We start from the raw sequence: 19171 nt of genomic DNA, 5'->3' as shown, positions 1-19171 counted from the left end.
TCCACCCATGGGTGACTGATCCATGCCAGGTTTCTTATTTGCATTCTGGGACTTGTAGTATGGGTTTTATAAAGGGATAAACTAGCCTACAAGTGCCAGAATGCACAAAAAAACACCACTGGTTTGGAGGAGCTTGGCCCACATGGACCTTGGAAATTTGGCAGGGCTGCAACCATACATGGTAGTGCTGGTAGTATTGCTATTAGTGATGCAGTTGGTGGTATCCTTTGTGGTATGTGTATTGGAATTTGTGTCGGTGGTGATTTTGTTGGCGTTAGAATTGTATGTGTGAAGTTTAGTTTAGCAAGAAAAGTCAGAGGGATACCTAAACATGACAAACCTGAAACATAGAGGAAGGACTGCAATTTGGCAACACCTATCTGCGGAGGACTTTGGGAACGCCCGGTAGCCATCTTAGACGAGAATGCACGCACATATTTGGTATTTGTATTGTGTGATCCTAAATGAATGTCATTAAAGACAAAGATACAATTTGGAGCCACTGACTGATTTTCTTTTCCAGTACAATCGGCTCCGCACAAACAATAGTTTGAAAATATTAAATTGGGAACAGCAACAAACTGTTTCATATTATATATTCCAATTCAAAGTTGCTTATCGATAATTAAAAATTTGCTAGGCATGCACCACTTTTTTAGATTTGCTTTCATTTTTAGAGTTGAATGACAGTATTGATTTCCCGTCAAACATTCCAAGATGGCCACCATCAGGTCATCGTGCACCACAGCGGAGGTCCACTGTTGATTTCTTAATCCGGCTCAAAAGTCAGTAGCCACAGAGGCAACAAAATAAAGACTGCCCCGGGATGGTTTTTTACTTCAGCTGCATATATAGCCCGAGATTATCAGTTCATTAAATATTAAATATATTAAACATCCTCTTGACCACTGCTGTTTGTAGTCGTTCTGATTTGTTGTCAGCTGAATCCTTCTGCTCTGATTGGTTGTTCCTTGCTGCTTTCCGATTGGTCGCCGTGAGTTCAACGACGTGCCACGCTGTCACGTGTGATGCAAAGACGTGGGTAACTATCTCTATTTGTTTTGAAAATCTAATAAGTGAAAACATGGCACTGTTTTACGAAAAAGGAAAGGTGTTTACCCGTAATTAGCTGCTTGACATTTAGCCACGTCACGTTTCATAGACTTGGAGAGAGGTTGTAACGGCTAGAGCTGCTGACCTTGGAGCTGGGGAACCAGGTTCTAGTCTCGGTGTCACCACAACATCCTGTGATCCTGGGCAAATTAACACATTTCTTCCTGCCTGCTATAAATGAACGTGTCCTTGTGTAATGTAAATGGTGCTCACGTAAAGGGCCCCAATATCTTCGGCTCGAATTCGTGCTATATTAAAACTGCAAATAAATCCCCCCAAAACTGTGCTTGGAATGTACCCACTGATGGCACCCGGTTTCCACATTTAGTAATTGAACAATCACTACCGCTGTTGAGCCGTTTAGAAGAGTTCACCTTCTGTGATTTGCCGTTTCATAGTTCAGTTAACTGAACACAATTAGTGACCTGGAATTTCACAGTATGTAACATTGTTTCCTGATTAGCAAAGTGACACTTTTAAAAATAGTAAAGATGTTTTTATATAGTTTAAGGTTTGTCACATAATATTCCAATGAATCGTGAAAATGGGAAATAATAACACTTATTTTTGGCACACTTATACAATCAGACATTTTCTTTGTAGCGCTGTATGATGAAAAACAAATTAAATTCATTACAGAATGGCAACTTAGTTATTGTGCAGGTATATTACAAAAATATGGTATGGTTCCAGCAGTTTTGGACTTGCGTTTGCCATTTCATATACAGTTTAGCTAGGATGTCATTCAATGGTTATTTTTTAATACTTACTAAAAACGTTTGGTCGTCAGAATAAGACTCACCAGGGTGTAAAGTTGAGTACCTACTGCTCAGCACCTACACATATGTGTGGCGCTGTAAGGGACCCACACACCAGTTTGAAAGGTCACACCCTCCGTAGTGGTGCGTGCTGCAGTTAGTCTCTGGCTTTTCTCTGGTTCTACGCTTCCTTTGTGACAGTGGACAGCCCTAGTCTTTAGGTCTATGACTGTGACTGGACTGGGACTCGTACCGTAATGTCGTATAGCACCCGGTTGCTTCCACTTCACTGTTATGACCAAGGGAGATTCCCAAGGGCTGGGACCAAATACCCTTTCAATTAAATCCAGTTGTTGAAGCTTTTCCATCTCCTTCTCTGCCAGTAGGCGAAGATGGAATGGTATATTTTGGTGCCTAGGGGCTGTAGGCTTTACAGTTTTGTCAATGTATAGGTGGATTGAGGAGCCTTTCAGACACCCTTGCCCTTTTTAATGGGTGCTGGCAGGGCTCGAGTCGGGGTACCACACGGGTGGACGACATCCCCCCACTTATTTTACCAGGAGCTTGATAACTGGAGCAAATGGAGCCACACATTCACTCTTTGGCCTCTCTTGGGGCGAGATCGGAGCCCATTCAGAACGCTGCTCACGCGCTGGCTTCTCTGATGCAATCGTATCTAAGGGGTGAGCGAGGGGTGGCAATGAGTCTGATGGTGCAAGCCACCTTTCGTGACGTCACTTCCTGTCGTGATGTCAGCGTCCCCCCATTTTTTTTTTAGGACTTGTGCCCTGGTGCTGGAATTGTTTAAGTTGTCATCTTGTTGTTGCTCATGCAACTTTCGTGCAAAGAATACCAGCCCCAGAGGTCCTCCGCAATGTGAGAGCCATGCAGTGTCCCTTGGCCTTTTGGTTACATGGAAAGATGCTTGTGTTTCAGTGTCTAATATCGATGACTCGGGGCTGTGTGAGGAGCTACTGCCTGCTGTGTGTGTGTATATCTTGTACATGTTGGCGAGAGAAAGGATCGGGGTTGTAGGATTTGATATAGGTGGATGTTCATTATGTTCACAGAGGTTCCATTGTTATTCAGGGCCTCCACAAAGCTGGCCACGATTTGTGCCTCACACACGGGTTGGGATCATCAACCATGTCTTCCTGGGGTAGCGTACAAGATAAACAATACATGTTCATCATTGGTGTTGTCCACGCCTGGCATTTAGCTGTACAGACCATAGAATTATTTGGCTGGTGTTTTATTTTCAGCTTTCAGAGGGTTAAGGTTGTTTGTCTCCTATCTCCAGGGTTGCGCACCTGGTCTCCACTTCGACATACCCAGGCAAAGTGTTGCTTTTCCGCACTTGGATTGGGATTTCCTTTTCACAGTGCGTGAGCATCCAGCCTACAGTTCCAGCAGCGTTTGAGCAACCCTGTTGCACTGTTGCCAGGAGTTTTAACGTGGTTTTCTTTGTATTGCTTCTATGGTCTCCACTTTGACGGTGTTGTTTTTGCAGTTGCTCACATTACGACAACTTCCCTTTTTCTCCCCCCTAGTGTTTGCTAGTTCATGTGACCTGGCTAGGATGAGGATATCCTCTAATTTCATCTCTGGTTGTTGGAGGATTAATCATCTTAGTGTTGACGATTGGCACGGCTGTATGATTTTGGCCCTTCTTTTGACTGGCCTTCACCTGAACACATGCTTGCTATCTCCTTCAGTTGCTTCTAGAAGCTGACAGTTGTCTCTTCCTTTTCAACTTGAATTGCTCATAATCCGGGTTGAGCTGGGGGTCGAAGAGGGCATTGAGTGCCACCATAGCTTAGTTATAATCATGGTCAAACCCCGTCCTTGGGAGGTTTTCAAAAAGCTCGTATAGAATTGTAGCAGGAGGAATCTCTTGACTGTCTCCCTTGTGGGTTGAAATAGTTATTTAGGCAACCTACACAAGTCTTCCATCTGGGGCCACCATTACTGGGTTGATAAACTTGCTTAATGGAAGAAGCTCTGTCATTGAGGCGTGTGTGATGCCTTCGCCTGGCAGGTGGGCTACAATGATGATAGTCCGATTGCTGCAGACGCCCCTTGTGAGTCATGAGCCATGCCATATACATTTTGTTACTCTCTTGTCAACTTCTCTTACCAGCTGTCTGCTTTAATTGCCCTGTGCTTGTTTCTTGCTTTTGTTCCTTTGTATTTGTGGGCTGGTTATCAGGCCTGCATGATGCATGTCTTGACTGTCCTCAGTGCTTGACAGAGCACTGCACTTGCTGTGCTCAGCTCTGGTACAGGGTCCAGTGTTGTTTGACGGTCACATGGGGCACGCACTCACTGCAAGGAGATGTTTCGCTCTTTCCAGCAATTACAGTGGTGCTCAGCGGTGGCTCTGCGCACAGTGGCATGGTGTGCCTCGGGCCCCGTATGGCTTCTCCACACTCCTGCTGCAGTAGAATACTTGCCCTCACAAGCAGCCCTAATTCTGCAGGGAAGGCCGGGCTGAATGAGGTAAGGTCGGGCAGTGGTGATTCTCGGCTGCATCTCATCACCACTGGAAAGTTGGGCAAAAGGGCCTCAGGATGTGTGCTATGCATGGAGCTGTAAGGGACCTTGAATGGTCACATCACATTTATTTAAACCCGCGGCCATGTCTGGTCAAAGGGGTTCTTGCTGCCCTTATCTGCTCCAACATAGGAGCCGAGTGGCTCCTTACACATGGTACTACTCTTCTCTGCCACTGATACCATGTTCTTAAGACTAGAGATGGTCGAGCCATTGAAAGCTCGAGCCAGATGTGTGGCTACAGATGCTGACTACTTAACATGGGGGACAGGTTTGAATCCTGACCTCGGCTCAGCATCCCTTAAATCCCAGCGAACCTCCCCATGTCATAAAAAAACATGTAAAGTACTCTGCACCAGCAGTTTACATTGTTCTGGTATTCATATTTAGGTGGGAAAGCTTTTTGTTTGAATAGGCAAAATTGTTTGTGGTTGTGTCCACCAAATAGAGTATTCTGCTTCTGATGGGTAGCAGTATTTTTTCAGCCCAACAATGGTTTAGATAAAAAATCATAATGTATTGTTATTAGACTCACTGATGGAAAGTACACATGAACGATTAGTGGTAGTCTATACTAGTTATAGTTACTGGCTTAAGCTTTTGAGAACTTCAACTGAAGTTCTGTTAAGAAAATTACAATTTATTTCACCTACTCGATTGTGCATTGGTCTGAAATAGTCACTTGTTTTCCATTGGTATATTTAACAACCTCCTTAACCTCCCTTCCAGGATATATATAAAAACCGAAATCTCAAAGGTTAACATTTGGAATGGGAATTCAAAATTTGCAAACATTCGTGACAAGAATTTTCAATTCTATTAAGGACTAGGAGGCGAGGATTATGCTTTCTCATTTCTTTAATGAAATGCTCAGCAGCCAATGAAAACAATCAAAAACTACATTTCCCATCAACACCAGGGAATGACCATAGAGACTACGCTATAAAAGGTCCAAACATTAGTCCTTCTTCCTCTTTCTTTGTGGAAACAGTTCCATATCGAAAAACAATCCCAAGTAAATCAACAAAAACAGTTCCAAACATGCCGCAGAAATCCAAAGGAGCTTGAAGCAGAAGATCGAGGAACCCTGGGTCCGAGAACTAGGAAACACAGGAGACTCCCAAAGAAGACGAAGATCATCATTTCTGGTCTGAACCTGAAAAAGATACAGAGCCGTAACATCCAAATAATGGAGAAAATTAAAGCAAGTCAGGGGGGGAAGAACAAGGAAAAAATAGACTTGTATCAGAATGTAATTAGTATACAGAACATAACAATGTAACAGAGTCATAAATAAAGGGTGGGATAATCCTCGCCTCCTAGTCCTTAATAGAATTGAAAATTCTTGTCACGAATGTTTGCAAATTTTGAATTCTATGTCAGGACAGGAGGCTCTGATTATGCTTGTTCAAAGCTCGTCCACCACAACAGAAGCAACACTAACAATTGGTTTATAATAAAACTTCTTGAAAACAGAGTCTGAAGACCAATCTGCAGCTTTCATAATGTCAAATAGAGTAACACCCATGGAATAAGCTTTAGAGGCCATTGCCCCTCTAGCAGAATGTGCCCCAAACACAGAAACATCAATGCCCGCCTCAGACATGAGCCAGCGTACCCAGCGAGCCAGGGTAGCCGGTGCAACAGGACGGAAAGGCTTCTGTAAGGCAATCAACAATTGACCTTGCATGTCCGTACGCAAAGAAGCGGTACTCACCTCATAATCCTTCAAACACTGGACAACACAAAGATTGGGATGATCAGGAAAAGAAGGATATGTGATGGAGGAAGTGTTGGATTTAGTCCTCCTGGAGAGAGTGAAAGTAACACCCTCAGGGGTGAAGCTGCGACCCGCAAGGTCTAAAGCGCGAACATCTGAAACACGCTTGCAAGACACCAGACACAGTAACATGGTCAGTTTCGCAGACAACTGTTTACGGGACAAGAAAAGATTAGAAGGCCAAGTCTCCAAAAACCTCAGGACAACCGAAACATCCCACAAAGACACATATTTCGGAGTGGGAGGTTTCGCAAGACGAATCCCTTTAAGCAGTTTGGACAGCAAATGATGTTCACCAACAGGTTTACCATCAATGTGGACATGGCCCGCAGAAATAGCAGAACGAAAACTATTAACCGTCCGGTAGGCCAGACCAGAGGTGGCCAGGGTAGATAAAAAGTTAATGACTAGACTGACATCCGCTGAAACGGGATCGACTTCCCGTTGAACACACCAATCACACCAACGTTTCCAAGCCCCTCGATATCGCTTGTGGGTATTGGGAGACCAGGCGTTACTAATGAATTGGGCAGCGTCGCTAGAAAGGCCCGGGATCGACCAATGATCCCCGAGATTCGCCATGCCAGCAACTGGAGAGAGCCGGACAGAATGAGGGGATGCGGATCTCCGAGAGGATCCTGCAACAGATTCCATTTCAGGGGAAGAAGGAGCGGAGGTGCGCAGCACATCTCCAGAAGAACCGGGAACCACGCCTGAGCCCTCCACAGAGGAGCAATCAGAATCAGTTCCGCACGAAACCTCTTGGCGTAAGCCAACACTCTGGGAAGCATCATGAACGGGGGAAACGCATAACATAGAGTCGAGGGCCACTGCTGAAGGAAAGCATCCGTGGCCAGAGCTAAAGGATCCGGTCTCCAACTGTAAAACCGGGGAAGCTGCGCGTTGAGGCGAGAGGCAAACAGATCCAGGTGACACTGGCCCCACTGCCGAAGAATGGCACGGAAGACTCGAGGATGAAGTCTCCAGTCGCTGAAATCCCGAAGATGGCGGGAGTGCCAATCCGCAACCTGATTGTTGCGGCCTGGAAGATACTCCGCAATAACTGTGATCTTCCGTTGGAGACAAAAATGCCAAAAATCCTTGGCAATCTCCGCTAATACCTTGGACCGGGTTCCGCCCAGCTTGTTGACATAGCGGACTGCGGACACGTTGTCCATACGGAGAAGAATGCAACAACTCGTCTGTAGGGGAGAAAAACATCGTATCGCAAAGGAACCCGCTAGGAGCTCCAGACAATTTATGTGGAGAGACAACTCTTGGGGCGACCAACGACCCCCCGTCGAGACAGACCCGCAACGGGCTCCCCAACCCCACTGACTGGCATCCGATTCGATCACCAGTTCCGGAGATGAACCAAACAGGGCTCGACCGTTCCAGGCCTCCATGTGGTCCAGCCACCATTGCATCTCCCCCCGCGCTTCCTCCGAAAGAGGAACTTGATCCGAATAGCGGAGGCCTTTCCGGAGATGCTGAATCTTCAGGCGTTACATCGCCCTGTAATGTAGAGGACCCGGAAAGATCGCCTGAATGGAGGACGCTAGAAGACCTACTACACGTGCCAACAACCTCAACGACACAGTCTGTTTGGAAATAACAGACGTCAATTCCCTCCTGATGTAACGGAGCTTCTGATTGGGCAAGAGAAGTTGGCAAGTCAACGAGTCTATCTGAAAGCCCAGAAAATCGATAGATTGAGTGGGAACCAAAACCGATTTCGGAACATTGACCAGAAAACCTAGAGACTGCAAGAGTGTGATGGACCATTCCAGATGCTGCAGAAGTCGGAGAGGACAATCCGCCATAAAAAGAATGTCGTCCAGATATATGATCAGTCTGACTCCCCTGGAACGAAGATGTTCTACAACTGGTCGCAGTAATTTCGTGAAGCACCATGGTGCCGACGAAAGGCCGAATGGGAGAACCTGATACTCGTACCAGCGTCCCAGCCATTGGAACTGGAGAAAACGACGATGGGGCCTGTAAATCGGGATTGACAGATATGCGTCCTTCAGGTCCAGACGGACCATCCAATCTCCCTCCCGAAGGAGATCCCGCAACAGATGGATGCCCTCCATCTTGAAGTGCCTGTAGACCACCCCGCTGTTGAAGTCTTTCAGGTTGAGAACCAGGCGAGACCCGCCTCCTTTCTTCTCGACCAGAAAGACCGAGCTGACAAAGCCCTTCGGATGGCGTGCGGTAGGAACAATCGCTCCGTTTTTGCGGAGAACCTCGATTTCGTCTGATAGACAGGTTTGAGAGTGACGGGAAAAAAGCATAGGTGGGGGAAGACGGGTCTGATGTATTGGGTGATAGAACTCTATTTTCAAACCCTGAACGGTTTCTAGCACCCAAGCATCGCTGGAGATCATACGCCAATTGTTCAGGAAAAATTGCACTCTGCCCCCCAACATCACATCGCATGCTTTAATTAAGCTCACCTGTAGATCCGGAATCTTGGTAATGGCCTTGTTGTCCACCTGATCGTCCTTTGCCATATTGACACTTGCCTTTGCGGGACGGGTAGAAATTGGCACGAGAGGAGTATCCTGAGTTATACTGACCACCCCGCTGCTGCGAGGCTCCTCTCTGGGACTGCTGCTGCGACCCACGGCCGAACGAGCGTCCCCCTTGTCGTCCGGCCTTGGCAAAAACCGGACGCATGGACCGGCGCAAGGATGCCTGTGCCCGCTCAATGCCGCTGAAGGCGGACACAAATTTCGTCAGTTCCTTTAAAAATGGCTGACCAAATAAAAGGCCCTGCGCCTCTGGACCCGCTTCTGAAGTCGCCAATTCTGCCAACTTCGGATCCAGCTTGAGTAGAATGGACCGACGCCTCTCCGCAGAAACTGCGCAATTAACATTCCCCAGCTGGCAGACAGCCCTCTGCGCCCACTCTATGAGCTCATCCGGGTCCACGAGAGCTGAAGCTTCCTTAGCTTTGAAGCCGAGATCTAGGATCTTGGAAAGGGGGCCAAGCATGTCCAGCAACTTATCCTGGCAAGACCGCCAGGAACGGTCCAGGCCCTTCTTAGGATCTCTCGAATATATTTTGAGGTAGGTGACCATCATCGGGTCCACCTCCGGAGTCTCCGCTAGGTGGTCCGCAAGGTCCGGTCTCGGACACTCGGAACGAAGCCTGGCCCGGACTGACGCCTCAAATGGTTGGCGAACGTGCGCCTCAATATATGCGGCCACTGCTGGAGAGGGCAACCAAGACGTCGAGTTTGGATGGATAATATTCTCTGGCTCAAAATTTAGCAGGGAAGGACGCTCAGGGGCGTCAACAAAATGTTCCTTGCGGAGACGCTTCTTGGGAGGGGGAGAATCCTGACCAGAAGAGGCATGAGTATGGTCTGACTCCTCCGCATAGTGTGACGCAGACGATTTGGGCTTCTCCGAAGCCAAAGTCTTCGCCAGCCTCTGAAAGTCCGACTTATGTGGATTATGGGGCGATTTGGTGGACTTCTGGGAAGGAGGCAACCAGCCCTGTTGCACTGCATACTGATTCAAATGGCGTTTCAGGGGATTTATAGCCCGAACAAGTGCCTTATTTACTGAAAGTTGCACACCCTTATCCAATTCCTCCACCAGATCATATCCAAGAGAGTCATCCTCATCATCATAATAAACACAGTCATCATCTGCGTCATAGTAATCCGCCATTGCAATAGAGTGCAGATAATTAAAGCCCACAAGATGACTGGCACTGATATGGAGTATCAAAGATACAAGTAAGGGGGAGTGACCACCCCAAAGCAGGCCAAATTGAGGTTGAAGGAATCAACTCAAGGCAAAACAAATTAAATGTGGAGGGAGACAAGCCTGCCAACCAAAATTCACTCTAGGCAGAGCCTATGCACACATAATAGCAACCAAAGCACTTCCCTGTGCTCCGGCGTCGAACGGGGTCGAAAGTTCAGGGCTGTGGGCGTGAGCGCTGGTAAAAGCGTTCCTTCACTGAACCGGCGTGAGGAGAAACAGCCTGAAGCCGGAAATAATGCAGCGCGCATGCGCGACGCTGCTGCCACTGATACACCGGCTCGAGAGCGCTCGCGCTCTCCGAGTGAGCCGACGACCCCTGCTCCCACTCCACTACCGCAACCGGGCACAAGCGGCCAGGCGCAGGGAGGCGAACACACGCTCCCAAGAAGACACGCCGCTAACGGACGCCTGAAAACTCCGGCACACACGAGAAGAGGAGCCGAGTGCTCAAAGTATACACAAGCACCGCGCACAAGGGGAAACAAAGCAGCGGTTTACAAGGCAAGTGCATACAATAGTCAACAAACAGCAACAACAGCAAATGCAAGAGAATAAATGTAAAGAGACTTAACTGGCTGCGGAGCAGCAAAGAAAGAGGAAGAAGGACTAATGTTTGGACCTTTTATAGCGTAGTCTCTATGGTCATTCCCTGGTGTTGATGGGAAATGTAGTTTTTGATTGTTTTCATTGGCTGCTGAGCATTTCATTAAAGAAATGAGAAAGCATAATCAGAGCCTCCTGTCCTGACATAGAATTCGCTCTCATTATACCGCTCCAATGTTTAGATCAAATCTGCACCCTTCAAGGGATTCTCACTGAATATCATGAGGGCTTTTGAAAATGCACTCAAGTTGTAGTACCTTTTCAGGGACACTTGGATTCTGATTCTTACCTTGTTCTCTCCCCGATTCGCACATCTAGAATCAGTGGTCCTGCAGCAGCTTGTGAACCAAAGCAGGCTGCCACATGGCTTTTTCATACCAAAATTGGCAGATCCGTTAATGGGCTTCCCAATAATACAGTAGCCTTATCAGTCCATGGACTCTAACCGGTATACCCACCATCTGAGCAGACATGGAGCGACTTTCTGAAGAGAGCTGCTTCTCACTGCTGGCCATTGGTGGACTATAACAAAGCTCACCCCTGCAGGTCCTGGTTAACTACGTTATGCGACCCCCTCCTCAACATCATTTAATGACATTCACAGAAAGGATCACCATATTGCAGTGTGTCCTGGGAGATCCCTGACCCTCACCCCTCCCACCCATACCAACCTCCGAAGAGACAACCCTCAGCTGCAAGCATGAAGGTGGAATGTAACATACAAGAAAACAATAAATGCAGCTGCTGAGCCTTTGAGGACTACCAGTATACTACTCAACATAAACAGCCCTTCTGTCGCTCACACCACTTCATTCATCAACAAGCTAAGCCCTGCTCCCCATAACACGATAGCTGCACCTCGGTTGTCATCATGTACGATAAGGAAACATTTCCCACATAGAACCCTTCCAACAACACACCTGTGCGGGCTAGCACTTACGTGCCCATTAGAGAGGTAGTTAGCGAGATATAAATATTGCAAAGCATCCTAATACTAAAGTAAGTGACTTGGGATTTTATAATAAGTAATGTTGCATTTAGCACTAAGAACATTTCCCAAATGGTGACTTAAAGATTTTAGACTAATTTGAAAGTCCTACCGGTAGTGATGCTACATTTCACAAGTGGTCAGGTACTTTTCTCAATTAATGATGTGGCGCGCAATGAGTCATGTAGTATTACGCAATAAATGAGGTGGTAGTTTCAGCTAACAGCGGCGCTGAATTTTGTAACTAGCGAAGTAATGTTTTCATTTAGTGATGGGATTTTATTTTTCATATCAGTTCTTAATCAGTGGAAGTCTAGGGCTGCTTTTGCTCTTCAAACTGGAACAGTCAACAACAGGCACTGCACAGGAAGCTGAAAATCATATTTCACTGACACATAATACAGGCAGCTGCAGAGCATACATTACTAACACATAAAGAAAATGTGCAACACAGCAGTGCAAACGTCGCTCAGCCCACATAGAAGCAGCAGAGCCAAGTGCAAACTCCTCTCTTACGGCATAGCCAACAGCAAGAGATGCGTCCCTCAAGCTTAAAGAGCCAGGTACTCTACTGGCAGCAGCTGGGCATCCTTCGCAGACAGATGCAGTTTAAACTTCACCAATGCAAACAGAAAGTGTACAACCTAGGATGTAGCAACAAGCTTCATGTGCTCGTGAAAATAGATTTACTGATGGATATTTATAAACAATGGGCACCTATCAACATAGCAAAAACACCCCCTTGTTGACAGCACGCCACCCCTCATTTGAGATTGTATAGCCCCACTGCACTCAATGCTATTCACCTAGCTTATTCTATGGAGCACCTGTGAAAGGGAAAGAAGTCGCACAAAGTAAACTTTCTGTCCCACAATCGTTCCTAACCTCACCACACTACATTTTAAGCAGGAAAAAAATATCTTGAGTCCTGCTATACTGCCCCTGAATCCCACTTGCGTTCCCTCCGTCTAATTCTAGCCAAATATATTTAAATTTATTGCATGACATCCTGCCACCTCCCAACTGGCGTGTTGCTGAAATAGCTAGCTTTTAACAACGACCTGCACATATATTTATTTTACATCATTGACTCGTACTATATGATATATCTCTAAGGAGGAGGCATCACGTGTAGGGAAGACAGCATTTCATCTATCTGCCGTTACACCACATCCTCCTTTTTGTTGAAAACTTGAAGTGTGTGCCAGGTAGTACCCATCTTTCCACCCACTCTCTTGCAGCTTTGGGGGTTAGGCATGACCAGAGAAGGCAAGGGAAAGGGCAGCTGCCTGGCACTTAGGTATAGCATTGAAAACAAGATGTTTTATTCACTGCTGCTTTGTTGGCCCTCTTCCGTGTTGATGGCTTCCTATGGCAGCCATTCATAACAATAATATCAGTCACACAGAAGATTTTAGTAGAATTAATTTGAAGCACTGTTGACCCGAGGAAAATCATCAAGACTGCCTCAGTCAAGGAACTGTAGTCTTGTAGAGAACCACTTGTGCAGTGCTTTTCAAAGCAGAGACGTCCTCCAGCGAATTATTCTCTTACAAGCATAGACACTAGCATTACAAAAGCTAAAAGGTTTGGTTTTAATGTGACAAGGCATGCAAACACAGGCATAAAGAAATTATGTTGTTGTGCATGGTAATGGTGGTGGACTTAGTATTGGTGGTCCTAGTAGTGGTGATGGTATTGGTGATGATGATATTGTCTTTGTAATTGGTGTAGGTAGCATTGAATGTGACATTGTTATGAGTTTGGTGTTGTGTAGTATTTGTGGCAGTGTGGTATTGATGGTGGTGGTATTTTTAGTGGTATTGGGGTGGGTCTGGCTGTATTGTATCATGGTAGTGGTGTTGGCAAGTGGTGGTATTGGTGTTGCTATGATTACTTTCAGTAATCCCCATTACTCTTAGTCCTACTCGTCCTCGACCCAGTCATCACACATGAGGTATTCCATACGACAGGAAACGCTTTTTAGACTCACCCACCCTCCTGTCAGGTGCTATAATATACCTCACCACCAGAAGCACATCCTGACGTACCAAGCACCAAAGGCCTGGAAAGGGAGGGCGGCGGGAAGTATGACTGGGTCGAGGACGAGTAGGACTAAGAGTAATGGGGATTACCGAAAGTAATCATAGCATTACCTCTACGTCCCTCGTCCTCGACCCAGTCATCACACATGAGGCATACCAAAGCAACCCCCTCTAAGGCCTTTGGCACACCACAAACAGAAACAGACCAGACACCAAGGAGTGCAGCAAGAGAAATGTTTAATAACAAACAGAATCAGACAGAGGGGGGAACCCCCACAGCTTGCAACACCCCAGAACCAAAATTCGTGCGACCAGACAGAGCACAATTCAAGCGATAATGCCGTACAAAAGTGGACTCGGACGCCCAGGTCCCCGCCCGACAAATCTCCTCAAGGGGAACCCCATGGAAAGCAGCCCACGAAGCAGACACACCCCTGGTAGATCTCACCTGAACCCCCGAGGGGCATGGCAAACCAGAGCCCTGATATGCCAACAAGATCACAGCCTTAATCCAGCGACCCAAAGTGAGACGAGAGGCAGCTTTACCCCTACCAGCCAAACCAAAGGTCACAAAGAGGGAGTCAGAAGACCGAAACCCAGCGGAACGAGCAACATAAACAGACAAGGCACGCCTCACATCCAAAGAATGGAGCACAAATTCAGAAGGCGAGGAAGGAGAAGGACAGAGAGAAGGAAGAACCAACTCCTGAGAAGAATGGAATCGAGAACGAATTATAGGCAAAAACCCGGGATCCAAAGAGAGGACCACTGCGTCTTGAAACCGCAAAAAGGGGGGAGAGCAACGCAAGGCCGTAAGCTCGCCCAACCTCCGTGCAGAAGTAACAGCCACAAAAAAAGCAACTTTGAAAGACAGGAACTTCAGGTCCACGGACTCCAAAGGCTCAAAGGGAGGGGCCGGCAAAGCACCCAAAACCAAAGAAAGATCCCAAGGAGGAACCGGAGAGTGGACAGAAGGAGCAGAAAGAGAGAAACTCCAAAACAGACGGGAAGCCAACAACCCGCCCGAAGGCAGAAGGGAAGCCGGATCCCGAAAAGCCCGGATAGCAGCCCACTGACCCTTCAAAGTGGACAGCGCACAGCGCTTCTGAAAGCTATCCAAAAAAAATTGAAGAACAGAAGAAACAGCACAAGAGGCAGGAGACAGGCCCAGAGCAGCACACCAAGAAGAAAAGGAAGCCCAGTGCTTGGAATAGGAGGCCAAAGTGGACTTCCGACGAGAAGCCTGCATCACAGTGATGAGGTGGTCGGGCAAACCCTGAACTCCAAGAGACAGCCGTTCAACCTCCAGACCGCCAAGGTGAGAGGAACCAACAGGGAGGGAGATGGGGACCCCAGAGGAGATGGGTAGCGGGGCAGAATCCACAGAGGGCCCACCGCCAGACCCAGTAGCAGAGGAAACCAGGACCGGTGAGGCCAATAAGGGAGAACAGCCACCACCTGAGCCCCCACCCGCTAAACCTTCAGCAAGAAAGCAGGAATCAGAGGAAAGGGAGGGAATGCCTATAGGAACCAAGGAGGCCAGAGGACAGACAACGCATCCACTCCCCAAGCACCCCACTCCGGAGACTTGGAGCAGAACAGGGGAAGCAGGGCATCGGAACGGGAGGCAAACAGGTCCAGCACCGGAGTCCCGAACCTCCGGCAGATCAACCGGAAAATCCGAGGGGCAAGACACAGGGAGAGAGAGGACGGGAACCTCTGACTCAAGCAATCCGCCACCACGTTGTCCACACCCCGAATGTGTAGAGCAGAGAGGATGTGCTTCTGGTGGTGAGGTATATTATAGCACCTGACAGGATGGTGGGTGGAGTCTAAAAAGCGTTTTCTGTTTTGTTTCCTGTCGTGTGGAATACCTCATGTGTGATGACTGGGTCGAGGACGAGGGATGTAGAGGTAATTATTGTATAAGAGTTGGTTGATATGGTAATGGTAATCCTTAGGGTGGTATTGTTGGTGTCTGGTGCTTGTGGTATTAGTGGCGGTGGTTTTGCTGGCTTTTGGAGGTAATGGTGGTGATGGCTTTGGTGTTTTTGTTGGTGGTATTCGTGTAGGTGTCATTTTGGTGATGGTATTGTTAGTTTGTGGTTTTGGTGTTTAGTGGAATTGGCAGTGGTGGTCTTATTGGTGGTGGTATTAATGTAATTGCTGGAATTTGTTATTGGAATAGGTGTTATCGATGGTTGTCTTATTGGTGGTAGTATTATAATTGGTGCTATTAATGATGACGTTGTATTGGGTATTGGTGGTGGTGTGAAATTAACTCTGGCATTATATTGGTGGTTGTGTTATTTGTAGTGGTGTGTATTTGTAGTCAAAAGAAAAAAAGGATTGCTTTATGTATAAAGTATATGTAGGACATAAATAATTGAATGTTTGGTAATTTAGTGTACAGTTTTTGTTGTAAAATATCCCCTCATGCATTACAATGCTAGCACTACATAAGGGCCAGAATGATGCACCAAACGGCCAATTGCATGAAAGAAGTACTCCTCTACGCGGAGCCTAAGTCCACTGTGTATATTTTAAAGAGTTGAGGTGGCGTGGGGCTCCGTAGTGTGGGGTCCAAATCTTCTGGGGGAGATGAAGCATTTGGGAGGTGCTGCGCTCTACTGGGTGGTAAAGATATTGGTAAATGCTTCTTCTAGCTGGTGAATGACGCCCGCAAAGCATAACCCCCAGCATAACACCACTGCTCTTGAGCAGATAATCCCTATGACATGGCCGGCCCGGCTGTTCGGTGGGGTAGAATGCAACCTTATTGAAGCAAAGGTGCTGGAGGATGGGACCCCACTGGAACTCTGCACACGCACCTTGTGCCTCCGTTGGGGATTCTGGCCCCGATAAGGGATGGGCCCTTGGGGGTGTGAATCGTACCTCTAAGATGGCATACAACCGGCAGCCATGATTTACCTCTCTGCTGACCTGATTGCGATTGAACCCTCCCACCCTTGAGCGTTGTTGATATGTTGTATGGGGCAGAGGAGGTCTCACCTATTGAGTACTACTCAACAAACAACACAAGACAGCTGACAGGAATCCTGCAGCAAGATAACTATTGTAGGACTATCATACACTGCGACATCTGTGCAGCCACAGCGAGCCTGTGGCTATAAAGCTCCAGCTAAGAACTGAAACCATTTGCACTGCACCTGCTTAACCAAAGTTTTATCCCCCAAGCTCTTTGTAGGCAACTCCTGGGAGCGCACTCAAGACATCCAAAGCAAGGGGCATACTAAGGGGGAGATTAGAGAAAGAGCAATCACTCAAAGAGTACTTGACACAATCCAGCGACATGACATCAGCCGCAAGGGGGTGGGGGGGACCCCTACCTCATCCAAAAAGATAATATGACACAAGCTATTAGCATAACAAAAAATCCTCTTCCTCCAAGCCTTTAGCAAAGAATTAGATCAAGGCCCTAATATCTGACCTCCTAAGCAATCTTTGGGAAGTGAAAAGAGATGTGACAGACTTAGGCACTAAGATAGATGATCTTGAGCATGGCCTGCATGAGCAGGTTCACAACTGCAAGGCCCTCCAATAACGCATGCTAGCCATTGAAGAGCAACATATCCCTGACCAATGGAAATGTGAAGACCTCGAAAAATAGGTTCTGCAGGAATAACATTCGCATCAGGGGCGTTCCAATGGCGATCCCACCCATGACCTCCCAACCTTTGTGGAAAATTGAGACAGTGCTAGAATCTGTGGGAGAACCTCTACTCAGACTGTAAAGAATGCATAGGGCTTCCCTGCAGCGAGAAGCCATAATGAAATGAGATTGAGCGAATGAGTCCTCCTCCTTTAATGGATTAGACATTCAGTTATTCCAGGACTTTGGACCAGTTATACTAGCCAAATGCAGATCCTTTAAGCTGGTCTTTGATTTCCTCAGCTCTAAAGATATTAGCAATAGGTGCTCCTTTTCAAATGGCAAGATAAACAACGTTCTCTGGCGTTTTTAAAGGACACTTGAAAGACATTGGGTCTCACTTAGGAGGTGCCAGAGCCACAGCAGAAACCTGATGGCGAAAGAGGACGATGGAGAAATGTGTGGACTACAATCGCCTACAAGAGACGACACCAAAACCAGACCCACGGATATTGCAGCCAGCAATGAGAGCTCCTGACACATCTTCAGCAGGCAATGGCAGATGGGGTGACTCTCCCACACACACCCAAAACTCCGAGCACCCTTGAATTGTCCTGGGTCTTATTATTTGCGGACTAGAAAACATATAGGTCCTGAATCTTTAATCTTTCTCTATATTCAGATAAACATAAACACTTACTCTTGATCCTTACTTATGCTACATAGGAAGTATGAGAGCGTTCTAAAGTTTGAAAGTTAATGTATTACCCACATGATGATCTGGGGCAATGTTTAGTTTAAAACGTTATGGTTTATGAATCAAAAATGCTTAACCTCCAGCTACTTCCCATACAATGCCATACAATGAATCCATCTAAAGCAGCCTGACAGCCATTCTGATAAAGGATAGAACTTTGAGTAAAGCCCAATAAGCATGGCAGGAGGCTGGTGGTGGCGGACCACTAGGGACACTCGCTTCAATTGTTATTGCATCAATTTATGCAACGAACCTTGCACAGGAGAAATTCATAACATTCTCAGTTTGGGAAATAACAGGCTTCTCTGAGTCTGTCATCCAGGGTGGGAGATGTTAACTGTGTAATGCCTTCCATAGTAGATTAATCACATCAGAGAATGGTGGGCACTCTTACACTTCCTGCAGCGACACAGATGCTGCTCTAGGACCTGGTAGATTCATGGTAGCACAAACACCCCCTTCTACTAGAGTATACTAATTTCTCCGCGGCACACCAGACCTGTGCGAGAATTGATTATGTAATGGCGATCAGAGGCTATCCACTGATGTCCTTGAGGTGGAACAATTTCCGCAGACTAGCTTAGGCTATGGCCCAGTCCTGCTTGAACGTAACTGGTCTGGGGCAGCGTACAAGTGAACTCCGAATGCTGTTGCTTGAGTGTGACTGAGAAACCCAGTGGTGGTCCATGAACCTTGGACTGCCATTGACGAATACTTGCAATTCAATAACACAGGGGACTCAGATGTGCAAATAGTTTGGGTTACTTTAAAGGCTGTTATCCGAGGGAAGTTCATTCAAGAGGTGACCTGAGGGAGAAAATCCCTATGGAACGGGAACACAAATCCAGTCCCTCCAAAAAGCTGGGTAGACAACTATCTACGCTACGTGGTCAGGTACCCACCGTAGAATATGAAAAAGCAAACTATCTTCTCGGCGGAGTTGGGGCTAAATACCATGAAGGAACCCTGCTCACCAACAAACTAAGAGCAATTAGGGCAAAGAGGGTGATAACTGAAATTAGAGATGAGAGGGAGGGAGTTTCAAACATCTGAAGGGGGAAAAGACTAACTTTCACTCTTCCTACGAGTCTTTATACCAAGCACAGACGCCAGACCCAAGCCCGCGTCAACATACCTCCATTCCTGGTCTCTTCCACCTGTCTCAACCACAGACACAC

General features: G+C 47.0%; 1 protein-coding gene across 2 annotated transcripts in view; it reads left to right on the top strand.

Moving 5' to 3' along the window:
• Positions 1 to 933: 933 nt before the first annotated feature.
• LOC144768124 (uncharacterized) overlaps positions 934 to 19171 on the top strand; it is a 130186-nt gene continuing 111948 nt past the window's right edge. Inside the window, exon 1 of one of the 2 annotated variants that reach the window (XM_078651540.1) lies at positions 934 to 1038. The gene's annotated coding sequence lies outside the window, so the exon portion shown is untranslated. Of the gene's footprint in view, positions 1043 to 19171 lie in introns of both variants that reach the window. The other variant, XM_078651539.1, reaches the window with a different exon arrangement.

Source organism: Lissotriton helveticus, chromosome 7, assembly GCF_964261635.1.
Source record: "Lissotriton helveticus chromosome 7, aLisHel1.1, whole genome shotgun sequence".
Classification (NCBI taxonomy): domain Eukaryota; kingdom Metazoa; phylum Chordata; class Amphibia; order Caudata; family Salamandridae; genus Lissotriton; species Lissotriton helveticus.
The sequence above is the reverse complement of the archived record's forward strand: the minus strand, read 5'-3'. Positions and strand labels throughout refer to the sequence as shown.